At 50.6% G+C, this 19,356-nt stretch overlaps 2 long non-coding RNA genes across 4 annotated transcripts in view; one reads left to right on the plus strand and one right to left on the minus strand.

Moving 5' to 3' along the window:
• The window catches only part of LOC111093857, a 30,059-nt gene that overhangs the window by 7,937 nt on the left and 2,766 nt on the right, over positions 1–19,356 (plus strand). For 2 of the 3 annotated variants that reach the window (XR_005384043.1, XR_005384041.1), the window contains one exon: positions 18,031–18,555. This is a non-coding gene — a long non-coding RNA (uncharacterized LOC111093857). Of the gene's footprint in view, positions 1–18,030; positions 18,556–18,808; positions 18,959–19,356 lie in introns of all 3 variants that reach the window. The other variant, XR_005384042.1, reaches the window with a different exon arrangement.
• Positions 3,723–5,787, minus strand: LOC119867537. Its single transcript, XR_005384058.1, has 3 exons — positions 5,457–5,787; positions 4,104–4,286; positions 3,723–3,990 (listed from the first exon to the last, which is right to left on the minus strand). It is a non-coding gene; the product is annotated as an uncharacterized LOC119867537 (long non-coding RNA).

A 19,356-nucleotide genomic window follows, 5' to 3' on the forward strand; every position in this document is an offset into this window, starting at 1 on the left:
ATTTCAGGTGTACATCCCCATAGGGTTTCCGTTCAGTATTAAATAGTTGTCATTTGTAATCATATTTTATCCCTCTCTTACTGGATTGCTAATCTATTTGGGGCTGAAACTTTATTTTAGTCATTTTGTTTTCACCCACTTATGTTTTGGCATCGTGCCTCGCAGCTAATATGTCCTTAATAAATGTTTGTGGAATGAAAGGATTACAAAAGCAGTTAGGTGTTGTTCCGAATCAGCAGCTTGCCTAATTTAGTTTGAAACAAAAGGTGGTCAAGAGAGGAGTATGAAACAATGACGTTAGTGAGAATTCATATCAATTTCTAATATTTTCGGTTAAAAAGAGAAGCTCAAACAATGGTTTAAGGGGCACCTGGGGGCCTCAGTGGTTGAGCCCCTGCCTTCAGCTCAGGTCATGACCCCGGGGCCCTGGGATCGAGTCCTGCATCGGTCTCCCTGCTCAGCAGAGTCTGCTTCTCTTTCTCCGCCTTCAGTTCTCCTCTCTTGCTCTTGCATGCTCTCTCGCGCTCTCTCTCTCTCTCAAATAAATAAATAAATAAAATCTTAAAAAGCCTCCAACTCTTGGTTTCAGCTCAGGTCATGATCTCCGGGGTCGTGAGATCGAGCCCTGAGTCGGCTCCACACTCAGCTCGGAGTCTGCCGGGTTTCTCTCTCTCTCCTCCCGCCCCTCTTGCTCATGCTTGCTCCCTCTCTTTCAAATAAATAAATAAATCTTAAAAAGAAACAAAACCCACTTCCTTGAGGCATGTATTTTAATTGCCAAATCATGTTTTTGGTCCCTCCCACCTAATATTTAAAATAGCTGCTTCTCTCAGGAGACTGTGATAACTGAGGAAGATCAACAAAGTCAGGACGTGGAGTTTGCCCCACTGGAGACATGCGTGATCGTAACTCTCCTCCGTGTCTTGTCGTAAGTCTAGAAAGTACTCTGTGGACACGCGGGAGGAAGCTGTTGCCGTGTTCCACCGTTTTTCAGTCAAGATGTCATCCTGGGCTTCTAAGCCTGTTCCCCTTCTCCACTTGCACAGCCGTGAGGCAAGGAGGGATCGGGCCTTCAGGGCTGGCAGCTGGGGACCCCCCTTGCAATGCTCACCTTCTTCATTTAGCCATGTTGTCATAGTGAAGCACATAGAGGCTCAGGCCTGAGAAGTTCCTGGTCCTCCTCTGATTTCTTTGCACATTGTTTACAGTTCTGCTCCATTGTTCTGGGTCTTTCCACGGGTAGAAGCTCTCCAACTAGGAAAATTTGGGGCCCATTACCCTCTCCCCCCTTAGGACAGGATGGAGAAGGGGGCTTGAGACAAGGGCTAGAAGCTGCTCCCTGTCCTTCAACCAGGCACTTGGCTTCCTAATAAAGTACGTCACACGCCCTCTGAAATATCGTGAATCTCCACAATGGCAAGGCAAGGGTCAGCAACGTCTTCCCGCAGAGGGCCGGGATTGCCTAATAAGGTAAGTGCCGCAGCTCACGTGGACTGTACAGTCTATGCAGCTCTGCCGTTGTAGTGAAGGCAACCACAGGTAACGCAGGCTAGACAAATGGTCGTGGGTGTTTCAATAAAACTTCACAGTTATGGAATGGACATTTGAATTTTACATAATTTTTATGTGTCACAAACTATTATTCTTGTTTTGCTTTTTCCAACCATTTAAAAAAATGTAGAAACCATACTTAGCTTAAAGGCCACACAAAAACAGGCTGCAGGCTGGATTTAGCCTGTGGTCTCTAGAAATAAGGAAGAAGGAATAGGGAAACGTGTTTTTCCATAAAGTGTAATGTGGTTTCCTCTGTAGACCCAGGCATGCAGGGGGTTGGCATGCAGAAGTGTCCTACAGGGATCTGGAAACACACTGGTCTGAGTGTTCTTCTCTGGGAGAGGCCCCTGAACTAGGTCTAGCAGATTATTAGGATTTTAGGGTGCTTTCCTTAAATCTCCAAATAAAATATAAATTGCTCTCAGCTCCCCGTCAATTGACTGCTGGAGGACTGAAATCTTTGCTCTTTCTTTGGGATTACACAAGGAGTTACGCGTATTCGGCGCTCGTGGGGCACAATGAAGGTGCCCATCGCTAGGCCATGGTGCTGCTGTCTCCACTCTTGCTGGACTATATTTTCTAAGCAACGGAGAACTTTATGCAGAAGAGGGGAACAAGTGGGTTTTTATTTTGGGTAACTGAGGATGGATCAGAACAGGAGTCTGGGGTTGGGAGTCTGTTATTTGGTTACGGCAACAGTTGACACAGTTCTGGTTTGGCGGCAGCTTCTTTTCTTCTTCTTCTTCTTCTTCTTCTTCTTCTTCTTCTTCTTCTTCTTCTTCTTCTTCTTCTTCTTCTTCTTCTTCTTCTTCTTCTTCTTCTTCTTCTTTCTTCCTTTTTAAAGATTTTATTTATTTACTCATGGGAGACACACAGAGAGAGGCAGAGACACAGGCAGAGGGAGAGGCAGGCTCCCTGCAGGGAGCCCGATGTGGGACTCGATCCCAGGACCCCGGGGTCACTCCCTGAACCAAAGGCTCAACCACGGAGCCACCTGGGCGCCCTGGTTCAGATTCTTTATGCACATCCTTGCGTATCTCTCTAGATTGCGCTGTCTTCAAGGGTAGGTATTCTAAGGCTCAATTTTGATTCCCTCCACTCTCAGCCCCCTAGAGTCTCAAATATATATTTTTTCACGTTTTTGACACTTAATAAATAGTGTTTGAATTAGATTGTCCCCAGATGAACTTTTAGAATAAAATCACTGAAAAATAGATCACCTCCATCTTCACAAGCTTTTCACTGTGCTATACTATTGGGGTGAAGCAAGTTTCCTTACTTTGGCAGTAAAACTGATGACAGCTTTGGGTAAACCTGCCTTCCCTTCCCCCTCCTATTAACCCCAGAAACTAATTCTCTAGTCTGTTTTATAATGTATATTCATGACAATAGAATATTAAAACCACATTCCCAAGTCATAAATATTATAAACCATATTTTTACACGTTATTGCAAAGCCACTGTCTTTTGCAACAATTTGGCGTGGAATTATAAGTAGTGTACATTAAATTTCATATGCTCTTTAATTTTTTTTATCTCTTCATTTGCATGCATACATTTTATAATCATTCATTCTGGTAATAAACCCCACAGGATTTTAAATTGAATTGAAGTCCCAGATGTTTTAAAAGAATTTATGTTGCATAATTGTACTGGTTTGCCTGAAAACAAACAATAATGTATGACTTAAATATTCTGCCCAGGAGAGAAGTCAGACTCTTTCTTGAAAATCTCTGGCTTCTATTGACTTATGGCAAGAGAAATAGCCCAAAAGCTAAAGGGAATATAAACATGATGGCACAAAGGAAAGGGAGACAGTCTTGGCTTTCAAAAAATTCACTGTCTAGAACCACAGACATATTTCAAGTGAAAATATTTGTGAATTAGCTCTAGAGCTTACTCTGCAGCCAGAGAAGGGGAGTTAATATATTGACCCAAATGCTTAAGGAAGGCAAAGGAGAAGGATTGTCCTCCTCGGTGGGAGCCACCTGAATGGACCAAGGTAGGAGGAGTGTTTTGTATTTGGAAGAAAGTCTCAGGGCTTGAATTTTGTCATCTGTTGCTGCCTAACAAGTTACCCCCAAACGTAGCAACTTGAAACAACATTTTTTTTTCCCTGTGGATCAGGAATCTGGGTGCAGTTTTACTGGTTGGTTGTGATCCAAAGACTTTTGTGAGGTTGCATGTGAGCTGCAGTCTCATCTGAACACTCACCTGGGGAGGATTCTTTCCTGGGCCCACGTAGACGGTTGTTGACCCGGTGTCTGGTCGGTTGTTTGCTGCTGGTGTCTGGAGGCTTTATTCTTCACGTGTTAGCCTCTCTGCAGGCTGCCCACGTACCCTTACAACATGGCAGCTTGCTTCCTGCAGAGGGGGTGACTCGACACAGAGAGAGAGCGAGAGCACTGAAGACAGAAGTCGCATTCTTTCAATAACCTACTTTCAGAAATGAGGTTTCATTATTCTGATATATGCTGTTGGTTCCCCAGACCGACCCAGGTACAACACACAAGTGGGAGCGCTAGTGGGTGGGGGTCATTGGCGGCTACCTTTGCGGCTGTCTATCCCAGGGCTGGACCAGGCAGGGCCAGTGACTCAGGACCACAACCCGAAGATGGCTTTGGAATCATTCCCTTGTTTGAAGACGGCCGACGAAGACGATGGGCCCGCTCTCAGCTGCCCTCCTATTTTACTGTCACCCAATGCCACATCTCTGCACCTGTTTCTCTGAGCTGAACCAGAATATGGAATACTCAGTGGAGAGAGCACTTGTTGACAAGTCAGGAGTCACGTGATTTGGGGTTAAGTGTGCTTTGACCACGGATCAGGGCTTTGGAGGCGGAGGCTGCATTGTTAAATGAACACGGGCTGGAATTTAGTAAGTTACACGCGAAGCCAGGCCTCAATTCTTACTGGTTACGTGATCGCAGGCAAGCCTTGTGGGGCCCAGTGTCCTGTTATAGGGAATGGGGGTCACATTTTGTATTTTAGAGTAGGTGAAAAGGCTAAATAATATGTCACTCTCCTTGCTCCTCCCTTGTGTGACGTTAAATTGTCACTTCATTCTCTGGATTGTGTCTTAGTGGAAAAATGATGACAATGAGAAATCGCTCGTGGAGTCACGGGTGTGCTCTCCTTGGGGCCCAGGCACTGTGGTTCCTGGCTGTGCCTTCCCTGGTTATGCAGTCTGAGCGGGGGGCCCGGCTGAGCCTGGGCACATGAACAACCTAGATTATGGTGAGGACGGGGACCAGCAAACGCAGGGTGAGGGCCGGGCTTTTCCTTACGTGTGGAAAATATTTTTGCATGGTGCTAAAAGGGAACAAAGAAGGAGGTATGATTGATGGTTTGTAGGTTGCTGGCATTACAGAAATAAGGAAGAGAAAATCACTAGCAAAAAAAAAAAAAAGCAGCAAATTAAAAATGGTAAGTCCATCTTCTGAGAGTGCAGGAAATTGTCCATATTCGCAGTTCTAGACAATGCTCTTCCGGTTATGGAGCAGATGCCCCCAGCTCAAGGACAAACAGGGAGGTGGAGAGAGAAGGGGTTAAATAGGGAGCTCGTAGAATCCCAGTGGAAATAAAAGAAGCTGCCTTGCTGGTTTCTTAGGAGTGTGTTTGTCTGTTTAAGTCCTCTCTGGGGGCACCCGGGGGGCTCAGGGGGGTAAGCGCTGCCTGCGGCTCAGGTCATGGGCCCGGGGCCTGGGTCAGCCCCACATGGGCTCCCTGCTCAGCGGGGAGTCGGCCTCTCCCTCTGCCCTCCCCTGCGCATGTGTGCACACTCTCTCTCTCAAATAAATAAATAAAATGTTAAAAGTCCTTCCTGATGCTTTTCTTGACCACCTGCCCCGTGAACTCGCCCTTCATGTGCCCCAACATGACTGCATGAGCCCCGACCTCACCTCGCGGCCCCTCGGGCTCAGGATCCACCAGACTGTCTCTGTGTCCCCTTAGCTCACACCTGGAGAGGAGGGATCTTGGGAATTGGTGAGAAAACGAAGCGGCTGGCCTTGGGTTAGACGTCTGTGCCAGAACTGGTCGCAAGGCAGCTTTCTAGAAGAGACCATGAGAAACACGGTCAGCGAAGTCGCGCCCAGTAGGTCATTTCTCCTTAGGACAGGTGGCGAGTGTACAGAAAGCGGTTTGCAGGCTGCGGCTTTGCATTTAGGAGAATAGTGGGAGGGACGGAGGGTGTGAGACGTGTCATGTAGAGGAGCAGCGGGTAGCCTCTCTGTCCTCCCGGGAGTGACAAATCTGAGGATGGGAAACGAGGGAAGTTTCTTTTTTCTAGTTCCTGAAATAACGCATGTTCCATAAACCAGTAGTTTTCAGACTTTGAGTTCATGGAGCCGTAAGTGTAGACAAGGTGCTGACATAAGGTCGTGGACTTTATATTATGCCAAGAGAAGATCTAAAATCTCCAACAATCACTACTTAAAAAAAAAGAAAAAAAAAAAGGACATTTCTGCCCCAAAGAAATACAAAGGACTTATTCTCAGACTATCAGAGATTCCTGGAAATGGGAATACCTTGAGCCTCCTGAGAAACCAACCCTGTTATCCTGGCTTCTTTCCTGTTAGGACGTGCAAGCTCTTGAAAATCTTATTCCAGGTGGACATGAGTTGACGCGTCCGGACTCATCGCTGACTCGTTTTGGGGAACTGTTGCTAGAGTTTGAAGGCGGACACCGACCGCAGAGGCTGGGGGAAGTCACCCAGTAACGGGATGAAGAACGCTGAGCATCATTTGATCATTTATTCGTGTCACTCGTGCACTGAACAAATATTTGGGGAGCAGCGCTATGTGGTGTAGATACCAAACAACTCAAACAAGATTATTAATTTTAGCTCATTGCTGAATTGTTTTTTTTTTCCTAAAGCACTGTGCTTCCTACTTACGCCCCTTTTCTTTTCAAATTGGACAGATGGTGGGGTTTAGATAAAACCCGATTTTTAAACATGTGGAATCAAGACTTTAAGTCGGGTTTTTCAGGGAAGGGCTTGTGGCCACAGTAAACCTCCAGGAAAAAAGAAAATAGGTTGAACTAGCCATCGCTATCGAGATGTAAAGAAACTGCCTTTGTTGGTGTGCGGAAATGTAAAGCCCGACTCGTTTTGATTAAATTAACTCTTTAAAAACTTCTTTTACACTTTCTCTCCCCACCCCTTTTGGTAGATAACAGTTTCATAAAGGCATGTATGTGGAAACCCTTTTTATTTCAAGGAAGACTGCCTATGTGGCCCTATTTTTGTTCAGAATGATTTCCCGCTTCGTGCTTCAAGGCATTACCCGCATCATTTATGTGGGTGTCTGGAGAATTTCTATTTCTTAAGATTTCTGATCATGACCAAATTTCATTCAGGTGCTGCTCCTCTTCAAATAAAAAAGTTGGGATAAAACCTTTATCTTGGTTTGACAGAAAAAGTGAAGGGAGAGATGTCCCAATTCTCTCGGTTTCCATTAACTTTAAGCAGAAGCTTTGCCTGTGGAAAAGGAGATACCCTGACGGCGAAGAGAGCGAGCAGGTTAGTGGCTTTCCGGCCACCGCGGAGGACGTCGCTCACGAGCACCTGGACAGCCCGGGGTCCAGGCCCACGGGGGGCCGCGAGCACCGAGCACCCCACACCCTGCACCCTGCACCCCGGGCCACGGGCCACCTGCACCTTCACGGGGTCGCCGTCTGAGCTCCTTTCCCCGCGCTCCGGCCCCGGTGCCCACAGCTTGTCAGCGTCCACCTGTCGCTGTCTTCCCGGGTCACACCCCCCCCCACCAAATGCATTTATGGGATCGAAGAATCTCCATGATATTACATTTGGTTTCAAAGTATGAAGATTTCAGGAAATAGGGAAAAACAATTGCTCAGATGCCACTTCCCACAGGAAGCCAGGGTTGGTTCTGGGCCCCCTCCCCCTCCCCCCCATCCTGGCAAAGTAGAAGATGCTGTTGGGGGGGCTCCAGAGGCCCGCGTGGGGCCGGCGGTGAGGGCCAGGCCGCCGCGTGCTCAGCGCCGCCGTGGCTGGGAAGGAGTCTGAGCGGGGACAACCCAGGGATCGTCCCAAGGGGAGCCCTCACTTGAGAGGCAGGTGGCTGGATGCGTGGAGCAGAGGGCCAAGAGCGGGGCGGGCAGGGCCGGGGCCAGGGCCGGGGCATCGGCGACGCCGGGCTCACCCCCCCTTACCTGCCGCCCAGCCCTGCGAACCACAGGGACCCCGTGGCCCTGTGACCGCCCCGCCTGACCCCGGAGCACCGGGCGCCAGCTCTGCTGCTGCAGGAAACACAGCCAGGCGCCGTGTGTCCCCCGAGGCGAGCTGCTGGTGCCGGAGTCATGGGTCACCCGTTGGGGACCCACGCGCGGCGGCAGGTGAGGCGCCCAAGGCTCTGCCTGGAGACCAGGGATCCCGAGGCCGAGGGCAGCTCCGGGGCTTTGCTGGGCGGTTGTCCACCTACTTTGGGGAATGGAACCAGGAACTGGGTGTTTTTTGTTGTGAGGCAGCCGCCGGCGCTTCCCCTTGGAAAACTCGGCTCCCAGAACCTTCTCGGCACCGTGGCCTCAGGGGCAGAGGCGGCCGGTGCCCGCAGCCCCTCTGCACCTCCCTCCCCGCCCCCGGGACCCCCAGCAGCAGAGGCGGCCCCCCGGCTCCCCATCCGCACTCAGGCCACGGCAGGTCCTCCCGGGACGGGCACCGAGCACCCTAGCACCCCAGCCCCCGCGGCCCTGCTCGCCCCATGGGGACACCCGGGCTCACCCCGGGTCAACAGGCTGGCTCAAGTCACGGGTGGTGCATCCCTTCTCCACCGCCCGGATAGGAATGGTCGTGGATCCTAAATCCTAAAAAGCTAATTCTGCACCCCCGGGATCCTTCAGGCCCCTGGACGTAATGACGGTGCAAGGGCCTTTGGGGATAAAGGGGAAGCGAGGCTATTTGATGCTCCTCCTGGGGCACCGCTCCTGCCCCGACTCCCCAGCTTCGGTGCTGCTTCCCCCTGGCTCACCTGCAGCCTCCTCGCGAGGCCTTCCCCACCCCCACCACCGGGACCAGGTGACTTTTGCAGCAATTACCTTAATTAGTATTAGGATACTTTGTACCGAAGGAGCAGAACCAGGCTTCCCGTCCTTCAGCGCCCCCACCCCGAGCCTTGGCTCCCCCCACGCCTCCCACCCGGGACGTGGCCTCAGCGTCTGTCTCAGGCCGAGTGGGCCTGTGACACCAACGCAGGCGGGCGCGGGCTCGTGAGCAGCACCTGCCGGTTCCTGATGGCTCTGGAGGCCGAAGTGCGAGACCAGGGCCCGGCGGGCCGCCCGCGTCTGGGGGCAGCTCCCTGGGGTCTCCGGCCCACGGCGTGAATTCACCCCTGTGGTCTCACCCCAAGGCCCCACCTTCGAATCCCGGGGTTAGGATTTGAACATGTGAATTTTGGGGGCAAACAAGCACGCGGTCTGCAGCGACAGGCGAGTCTCCCCTTGTCATGTCGCTATGTCACCGCGATTCCCTACTACGTGTCGGGTAAAACCAAACTCTCCAGCCTGGCCCAAACCCCAGACGAAGAGAGAAAGGATGATATGAGCTTCCCTTTTTTTTTTTTTTTTAAAGAGTGCCTTTACCAGTAGGTGTAGATTTTCTTTTTTAAGAATCTGCTCTTATGAATGTACAATGGCCCGAACTCTCACTGGACATTCTCTTTCTTTTTTCTACTCATACTGATGAGGGACACTTTAATTTTTTGCCATATTTTCCTCAGATTTTGTGTGCCGGTTTTACTTCCCACACCTTTGGAAAATACCTTTGCTAGTACCTGTGACTCTCTTTAGTTGGGGTTCCAAGCCTTTTTAATAGGATCGTGTCGTCCTCTCTTGTTCCCTTCCCTCCTCCTGTTGCTCCTCCTTGTACCAGCTCTTGAGCCCGACGTGCCACGGGTCTCCTCCTCCTATTTCAGCCATCACAGGTCTTTCATAGACTCACAGCCTCAACATGGTAGGGTTGAGTGGGACCTTCGGCAATCAGGGCCAGCCCATCATCCTACAGATGAGAACACTGAGGCTCAGAAAGGGACGCAAGGTGGCCACCGCGGCAGGGGAGGGGCCGGAGGGGACCCTTGATCCTCAGTGCCGCACCCCCACCATGGGGCATCAACACCACTCAACTTTCTCAATTTCTTTAGCACATCATGAGCCCCTTCTATGATTAATTAGATTATTAATGTTTCCTGTAAGAAATTTAAGACTGGGGCTCCGGGGCGGCTCAGTTGGTTAAGCGGCCAACTCTTGGTTTCAGCTCAGGTCATGATCTCAGGTCACGGCATTGAGCCCCGCGTGGGACTCTGTGCTCGGCGGGAGTTGGCTTCCCTCTACCCCCCACCCCTGCTTGCAGGCACGCGCACGCTCTCTCTAAATACATAAATCTTAATAAATAAAAAATAATAAACAAACAAACAAATAAATAAATGAAAGAAATGGAAGACCAACCAGGTTTCCCTGTTTTCTTTCTCTTCTCTTCCTTTACTCAGGGAATGTGGTTAGGGTGCTTTTTCAGGTCTGAATTGGGTCTGTAGATCCGAATTGTTTGGTAAATTCAGGTCAATATGCAGCTAGAAAGCAACCAAAGCGCGTCATGCACTGCTCGGCTCAGAGAGCAATGCTGATGCCCCGAATTCCCCGACGACACAGAGACACTGAGATCCAACACCTGGCCTGGCTGAAGTGGACTCCCTGGTCTTTCCCTGGGCCATTCTGTCAAGGATTGCTTTGACAGTTCTGTGGAAAAGGAAAAGGGACGATGTTGCTGATCTTAAACAGGACACAGATGACAAATAGGAGGTTAACGCCCACGAATGGAGCAGTTTGTGAATAGAATTAACTAACTGAAATGGGTGTGTGATGCTTATGACCTTCATTTTTCTGTTGTGTTTTTTTGCTTTTTTAAAAGATTTATTTATGAGAGAGAGACTGAGAGAGTGAGCACGGGGGCTGGGGGCCGGGGAGGGGCAGAGGGAGAGAGAGACAATCTTTTTTTTTTTTTTAAGATTGTATTTATTTATTCATGAGAGACACAGGCAGAGGGAGAAGCAGGCTCCATGCAGGGAGCCCGACGTGGGACGCGATCCTGGGACCCCGGGGTCATGCCCTGAGCCGAAGGCAGGTGCTCGATCGCTGAGCCCCCCAGGCATCTGGAGAGAGAGAACCTTAAGCGGCTCCATGTCCAGTGCAGAGCCCGATGCGGCTCTCGATCTCATGACCCCGGGGTCACGTCCTGAGCTGAAATCAAGAGTCGTGGACACTGAACCGCCTGAGCCACCCAGATGCCCCCGTTTATGAGCAGACCATGCTATGGTTTAAATAGAGGCTCCCTTTCCAAGAAGTGATATATCTCAGCCCTGAGAAGGGTCATCCTCCTGCCCAGGCCCACACAGTGGCCGACTCAGAAGGGGTGGGCTGCGCATGGCTCAGTGCCCGCCGTACAGGGAGGACATTACATTTATTAATCAACTGAAAACAATCCCTTTCCTGCTGTCGGAGGCCCTTGCTGAAGCTGTGGGCGTGTTCTGAAAGGCTGGTTAAAGACCCACGGCCCTTTGATTGTGACACTAAAGTTTTTTCTTTGGTTGGTTTTACTTCCTTTAGTTACGATAAAGCGGAGATCAGGTGACAGTTGCGCCAGTCCAGGCATTGGAGGGGAGCTGCGTGCCCCGAGCCGTGGTTAGGAAGGCCCCTGGGGGGGACCGTTGTCTGTCCAGCCTCCATGCCATCCGGTCGTCGTGCTGCGGAGCAGACCTCTGGTGGCCCGTGGGCCGGGCGCCTCACAGGAAGCGTAGCCCTACCCAGGTACCAGAAATGCCACCACCTGCGGGTGTTGCAGAACGTGATTCCAGAGGTAGGCGTTGGCCAAGTGTAAAGCGCCCCACGGCTCTGCTGCGGCAGAGCGGGGTTCACCCTGGGGCTCGATGCCCCATGCCCCTGGCCGCAGGGCGAGGTCCCCAGCTCCCGGGAGTCCAGCTGGCCCCCCCGGGAGGCCGGCACTTCAGCAGGAGGCTGACGCATGGGAATTGTTTGCTGTTTTCAGTTGAACAACTGGTTTACCATAATGGAATTCCAGATCAGTGGACCCACCCAGTGGGCCCCTCTCTTTTTATAATCGCAGTTAGTGCAGTAAACAAGGTGCCAGAAGAGGTGCCGGGCAGCGTGGCAAGAGCGTGCCCTTCCCATGGCTTCCGGAGTGCGCAGCTAGTGGCGCCCGGGATGCGGACACCAAGGAGGCCACCTTGGTCAGATTGCTTGTTCTCACGTGGCCAGCATCTAGAGCAGTGGGAACAGGAAATTAGGACGCTGCAAGGGGAGGCCCATTGCTTTTTCTCAGAGTAATCTTTATATTTTTTTTCTCTTATTGCTTGAATGATTTGCACTTGGCGAGCTGCAGTGCTGCCTCCTTCGGTGACAATTCAGGGAGGCTCCCTCACCTTCAGGATCTCCCAGGAAGCGGGGGTAACACTCAAAAGAGCTAACGACTGGTGGGATGCACGTGCTGGCCAGCGGGATCGGGCCCCGGCCGGGAGCGTTAGCTGCAGGCTGAATAGGAGCCCTCCTGGATGTCTTCTGTTGCGATAACGTGGGGTTTGTGGGGGACTGTCCATAGCTAGCGGTTTGGAGTGCTCATCTCGGGGTTCGCCAACTTGGTGGAGATGCCCAGATGATTCAGTCTGTGGGTTGCTCCCCTGTTGCCTGTTCGTTTCGGTATACGTTTGCATTAGGGGTTGAAAACGCATGGACAGCGCGGCGTGTTGGCACAAGCTCTGGATCAAGTGACCAGAAAGCTCTGTATCCATGTCCCAACCTGCTGCTGACCAGCAACGTGGGCCTGGATAAACCCATGGCCTCACACTTTATTATAGAACGAAGGCCCTGGACCAAAGCCCTCTCGGTTCCATAGTTCGTTTAGATTTGACACCCATGCTTGCTCATACGTCGTGAACAAAAAGCCTTTCTGAACCTTCAGCCTTCCGAGCCGTGGAAGGGCTTGGTCTCCTCTGCGTGGAAATCCGCGATGGCTATGCCGTCGCCCCGGAGGAGGACTTTCTCCTACCTTCATAAGATCCGTATCTTTGGTGGTTGGGTACCATGAAGTAAATAAAGGAGTGTCGTGAGTTCAGGAGTTCAGGCACCTGGTGTTCTATTCCGTCTTATAATATCCTGTCCCACGACCCTGGCGCGGTTTCTTAAATGGAAAACACCAGCCCGGCGGGAAGTCTGGAAGCGGCGTGGTGGAGGGAGGTGCCTGCTTCATCGGCTGCCAGCCTCACTCTGCAGACTGCAAAAGACGAATAAGAGGGATGATTTTGTCCCTTTTTCTACATCTCTTTGGTATCAAAGAGCTGGCCTGGATCTGCTCCTTACTGCAAGGGGGGGTAAGCAGACTCCCCCAGCGCCTCTGGCTCCGCGGCCGCGCCGGCCACCAGTCATCCTCTGCCCGCCCCTTCCTGCCACTGCATTTTATTGAGGGTTAAAAATCGATTTCCTCAAGACTGTGGCAAGAAAGAAGCATTGTTCCTGCCTCCCTCACATGTGGGTAGGTAGACAGGGCTGGCTTGCCAAGTCCACATCTCCGTGTGGGGTAAATTACTCCTTCCACTGATCATAAAATAAGCATCTGACATTTCCTGCAAATGCTCTCTTTCTTCATACAGAATTAACCTGCCAAAAACATTGTGTTTACAATCTAAATATTTGGATTATAAGCCAAAAGGGTGGGGGAGTCTGTCGTCCTCCATATTATGCACCGTGATGTGTCCAATGAATGTTAATCATGATAATAATAAATAATCAAAAAATAACATGTGGAGGGGGAACGTGTGAGGAGTCAGGAATGGTGAATCGAATCGGTCTTGAGAATTGTTTGGAGGAAGAAATGAAAAGATGCCTCCTCGCCGCCCATCCCGTTGCAGATCCTCTCCTGGTTTTAGGACCGAGAGCCAGGTGGGAATGGCAGGCAGAAGGGTGACGTTTCCTGCGGGCCCCGGCCAGGCGCAGGGTTGACAGCCCGGAGCACCGTCCCTGGCCGTGGAAGCCTAGAGTCGGGGTCCGCGCTCCGATGGTTCTAAGCGACCTCTCCGAGCCCTGACCTCGTCCGTGCCGCGCGGCTTTTCTGAGTGTTCAGTGGGACAGTGCACAGGAGCCCTAGTGAGGACTCACCAGGTGAGGTCAGGTGAGGACTCACCACGCTGGGCGGTGCCCGGGCCGTGCCTCCTCTCCCGCGCGGGGCGGCCTGCTTCTTTCTGGGATCATGTCTCTCTTCTTCGGGACAACAGCACTTTCAAATAGTCTGACCTACTGTCTCCACAAATCAATAAAATAACGGAGAAATCCCAGCAATTGATAAATAGTAACCGAATGGGTCCAAGCAGGAATACGATGAAAATACACGCGTCACAGAAACTGAGCCACCGGCCCAAGGACTTCGGGGATTAACGGGGACACGTGTGCGTGTGGGGCCACGTTCAGGCAACGGTGTGCATGTGTGTGCTGTGGTTTGCGCGGTGAATTCGGAGAACACTATAGAATCTGCGAGTTGGGGGCAATGCAAAGTGATGCAGGCCAAGGCGGGGCCGGGGAGGAGACCGCGATTTCCCCAGGACTATTCTATGGAGGTAGGTAATTTAAAATGAATTCAGAATTGTGTCAGAGGGTCGGAATTGTTTTCTTTTAAGTTTCTGTTTTATTTCAACATCAGAATAACTGTGAAGGGATGACCGGCATTTGATTGGACACGACACTTCGTAAGGAATCATAAAATCAGACCGAATTAAATTTCTAGACACAGAAGCTGTGTCTAGAGTTTTGATTTGAAAATGATGGTTGACGTACTCATCATCAAAATTCCCGAAGCACAAGACGTCGTCCACGCCGAAGACACACGCAGGAAGGTGCCATGTCTTTGTCCCTGAAATGGTGGCCACACAGCACACATGACTCACGCTCATGGAGGTGCGTCCTAGGCCTGAACTCGGGGACCTCCTTCCTGGCTTTGTGTTCATACATGGTGATAAAGGGAAAGCATCCTCAGAATTTTAAATCATGATGCCCCTCTGGGGGTTGAGATAGGTATTTCACTAACAATGATGGAGAGTAAACCACCCTCGGTGGTGACGGAAGGGACGAGCTGGTCTGTGCATCTGTGGTTGTGACTTGGAGGTGGCCGGAGAGCTTTGGGCGCAGTCGCGGTGTGGGACAATGGCGGCTGGTGGCCTCCCTCCAACCCAACCACGTTCCATCATCTGGAGAACTGATGTGCTCGTAGGAAGGTGGTGAGCAGAGGACCCTGAAGGGACAGAGAGGGCTGGGCTCTAACACGAGCGTTCAGGGCTGTGGGCCACCTTGGACGGTGGCCGCACGCAGAACCAACAGGTAGGATACTCTGAGCAGCTCCTCTTGCTGTGATCTCATGTTGACCAAGCCCTTCCCGATGATTAAAGAGTCGCCTATTTAGATTTCCAGACAGGAGAATCTGTACTGAGCCGCGTTTGGAGCGTCTAAGCACCCTGGCATATTGTGGTTCTTTTTTTTTTTTTTTTGTAAATTTATTTTTTATTGGTGTTCAATTTGCCAACATACAGAATAACCCCCAGTGCTCATCCTGTCAAGTGCCCCCCTCAGTGCCCGTCACCCAGTCACCCCCACCCTTCGCCCACCTCCCCTTCCACCTCCCCTAGTTCGTTTCCCAGAGTCAGGAGTTTCTCATGTTCTGTCTCCCTTTCTGATATTTCCCACTCATTTTTTCTCCTTTCCCCTTTATTCCCAGTCACTATTTTTTATATTCCCCAAATGAATGAGACCATATGTTTGTCCTTCTCTGATTGACTTACTTCACTCAGCATAATACCCTCCAGTTCCATCCACGTTGAAGCAAATGGTGGGTATTTGTCATTTCTAATGGCTGAGGAATATTCCATTGTACACATAGACCACATCTTCTTTATCCATCATCTGTCGATGGACACCGAGGCTCCTTCCACAGTTGGGCTATTGTGGACGTTGCTGCTAGAAACATCGGGGTGCAGGGCCCGGCATTTCACTGCATTTGCATCTTTGTGGTTCTATTAACTGCCTCAGTGAGGAGGAGACAGAAGTGACTTCTTCTGTGCCGAGGAGGAGCAGAGTGAAAAACAGGCTTTGGAGGGCTTTGGAGTCCCAGGCCTGCTCTGTCGAGGTCCCGTACATACCTCCACCGGCCCATAGAAGCTTGACAGGGCGTAGATACGTCTTCATCCTCTGGCGTCCTGGTGTGCGCCTGTGTAACATACGGGCTCGTGCATGTGTGCGTTCTGAGAGCACCAGCCCCCAGCAGTGTCCCTTCTCGCTTCGGGTCTTCATAAGCATGCCCAGTCCCCAAGGCTGCAGCACTGGGCACAAAAGTAGCCTCTACGGCGCCAAGGAGCGGGTCATAGAGCCCCAAGCAACCTTCCAGCACCGATCACTGTGTTCGTGTTACACCGTGTTCTATTTTCTGGAAGACCCCTCGTCTTCCAGGGGGATGGATTGTTGATGCCAGTTATATTCCTTTAACACATTTATTTACTGATGAGGATGCAACCTATTTTCTCATTGAGAAGCAAAACAAAACAAAACAACTGTAGACCGACCCGAAAAAGCCAGAGCCTCCGTAACTACCACCATTTTTGTTCCCAGTGCTCCAGATTTTGGAGAGTTACAGAATCAGGCTTCCTAGTTAAAAGGTTAAAAGGGACCCTTCAAAAGGGCCTTCTATTTCAAATGAGAACAAAAAGAAATCCGTTTATATCAGCACCCCGTTTACACACGTGTGTACACGCCACCAGTAGACACGGACGCATACACAGAGCTGAAATAAAAGCTCAACAGGATGATACTTTGCTTGCTGCATGGTGTGTAGGCTGATAGGTTTTATTCTATTTCATGAGGATATTTCTGGTCACTAACCCCCTCAACTGGTTTTACAGTCGGTAATGGAGTACGTGTGCGTGCACGTGTGCGGGTGCGTGTGACTCGCTGAGTTCGACCCTTACCCTCTGCTTGAATCCTATCCCTTAATTCCTTTCCTCTCCCCACTGTAGGAGCAGGGACCCGATGGGAGGTGTCCTACGTACCTGTCACTGGCGGGGGGTGCCCTGATGAGTCGCGCAGAGGGACCCGGGGGAAGGCAGGCAGGCTGGCGAGGAGAGTGCCAGGTGGCAGGCAGCGCCGGGCGCACAAGCAAGCCAGGTAGGCACACATGCAGCCTCAGGCAGAGCCAGGAAGAACGTTGCCACATCCTTAGAGGTCTTCCATGCTGTCGGCTTCTGCGAGTCGTCGCGCTCGGATGCCTGCACCCTGGCACGGCAGGACCCTCTGGGGACACTAGTGCTGTCGTCTGCACGCGAAGGCTGCGAGCCTGGTGTGCGTTCACCTCCTCTGGGGACATGCTGTTTCTGATTTAATAATGATAACAGGATCAGCGACGATAATGAAAACCGTTACAATAACCTCCGCGATTTCCTGGGCGATCCGTACGTACCAGCACGCGGTGCACATTCTCTTATTTAATTTTCACACCGACCCTTGTAAGGGGGCCCTGTTTTCCGGATCAGGAGATGGAAGCTTGCCGAGACCTAACGCTTGGCCGCTGTCGTCCCACTAGTAAGCGGCGAAGCTCGGGTTTGAACTTCCGTCTGTGCAAGCCCGTGTCTGCTCAACCCAACGGCAGTACGCTCAGGTTTCATGGAGCCGGCCAGACGACTTCAGATCCGAGGGACCGCGTTCCCTAGGAAGTCGTATCCACCCTGCCTTCCAGGGTTCCTGTGTTTTCTGAAACCGATGTCTATTATCTTGTTATTCCAGAGACATGCGGAGAAGCCAGAAGAAAGATAGTAACCTTTCTTTTAAAAAATGTTTTTTGAAGATGATGGGGAAAGTATGACATTCTCTAAAGGGAAAGCACCGATATTTCTATTTGCCTGCCACCTGGATACCAGCTAATGTTTATAGGGGCAAAAATCCATGCATCATATGTGTGTTTGCACTTCTATTTGCAGAAGATTTTTATTTAGGAAAACTCTTTAGTAAATCAAAGTGTAAACAAAATCTAGCTTTCGTATTGTAGAATGCAAAATGGGAAATAAAAACATAATCGTGAAAGGCAGACATTTATTTACATAGTACGACATTATAATCACTGTGATTTAGACCATGGGCTTTACTTAAGTGAGAGCAAAACCCCGGGAATATAAGTGTAAGTCCAACTCTTTAATTTGCTAATTACATTTCCCGGTGATAGAATGAGGCTTATCATCGGTGTGGGCGGTGTTTTATTATGTTATTTTATTAATATGTGAGGAAGAGGCTATAAAGATGGTGCAATATTCCTACTTAATACACAGATATTTTAAGCCTGAAGTCAGTAATTATGAATAAAATTAAAATCCGTTGCATATTAGTTATAGAAAATAATATACAAACTTAATTATATCTTCTAGGGAGCAGTTGTTAATTCCAGTCCGGACTCTTCATCATTAGAGAAATGAAATATTGGACAAAGCGGTAAATTTGAAGAAGAAAGACAGAGAGTGGAATCATAGACCTTCAGAGCCGGGTGGAGGGCCTGACGGGCCCTGCGTGAGCAGGTGGGGGGGGCACGGCTGATGCAGGCAGCTCGCACCTCCAGGCCCTGGACAGCCCCTGCGGGGAAGCCAGGGTCTCCCTACGTGCAGGTGGCGAGTTCCTCCGGATTCGGCGTTCAACCGAACGACTGTCTTGGGCAGACTCTGGACCTTAGCGCAAAAAAGGGGCCTAGGGGACAGCAATCAAGAAACCGAAAAGCAAAATGACAAGTTCTTCGTGATGGAACCACACACGACAATCCCTCAGTGTTTCAGTTTGCACGTCCCGTGGCGCTACGGAAATACGACACACTCTGGGAATCCAGAGGAGCTCCCTACGCGACATACCAGGGTGATGCCTGCTGTCCCATGAGTCACGACTGCCTTCAGGTCGGCCTCACGGTGAGCGCCCTTAAGCACCCCAAGTCTCTGTGGCTACGCACACCAGCCTGGGGTAAAAATAAGACTCTCTCCAGGCTGATGACCTTCCCGTGAATCAACAGAATTTCTGACAGTAAGCCTGCACACATGGTTTTCTCGACACGTGAGCCACTTGTTTTTGAGCTAGAGAGACATGCTGAAAGCCTCAGGGAAAAATAGCACTTAAGCATAAAAACAGCCTTTTCCATTGAGCAATCCGTCCCTGTTCTCATAGGAGAGCTGGAGCCATATGTGTTAATGGCCTCCACTGTGTGCTTGGAGTTACGATGGGTGAATACCGACGACCCCAAGGACCTCTGAAAGAAACGCAGACGGACCAAGCCAGGCTTTGCCCTCCCCAGAAACCCAACCCCCTAAGCCCCAGGTGACTTTTTTCTCTTTTCCATAAACACCTCCAAAAACTAGCAACCCTTTATTGAGTAGGGTTCTCTGTGTGCCAGGCTTTGTGCCAAGTGCAGGACCATACGGGATTTTTGCGATGACCCCGTGAGAAAGTCCTTAGTACCTCCGTGGTACACATGGGGCTTGGAGAGGTTAAATGATGTGCTCTGACGACACAGAGCTGACATATAGACCCAGGCTGTCGAGAAACACGATCCCCCTCTCAACTGCTCAGCAAATTAGAAGTAGCGTTATTGCTTTTATTATTACCCCCTTTGAAATAATCAATCTTAATTCCGAGTTAGCAAGTATTTTCCCTAATATCAGATCACCAGCCTGGTTGGTAGCAGAAGAATTGATGGGCCCTGGAAACCTGACATT

Source organism: Canis lupus, chromosome 34 (genome assembly GCF_011100685.1).
Source record: "Canis lupus familiaris isolate Mischka breed German Shepherd chromosome 34, alternate assembly UU_Cfam_GSD_1.0, whole genome shotgun sequence".
NCBI classification, from domain to species: domain Eukaryota; kingdom Metazoa; phylum Chordata; class Mammalia; order Carnivora; family Canidae; genus Canis; species Canis lupus.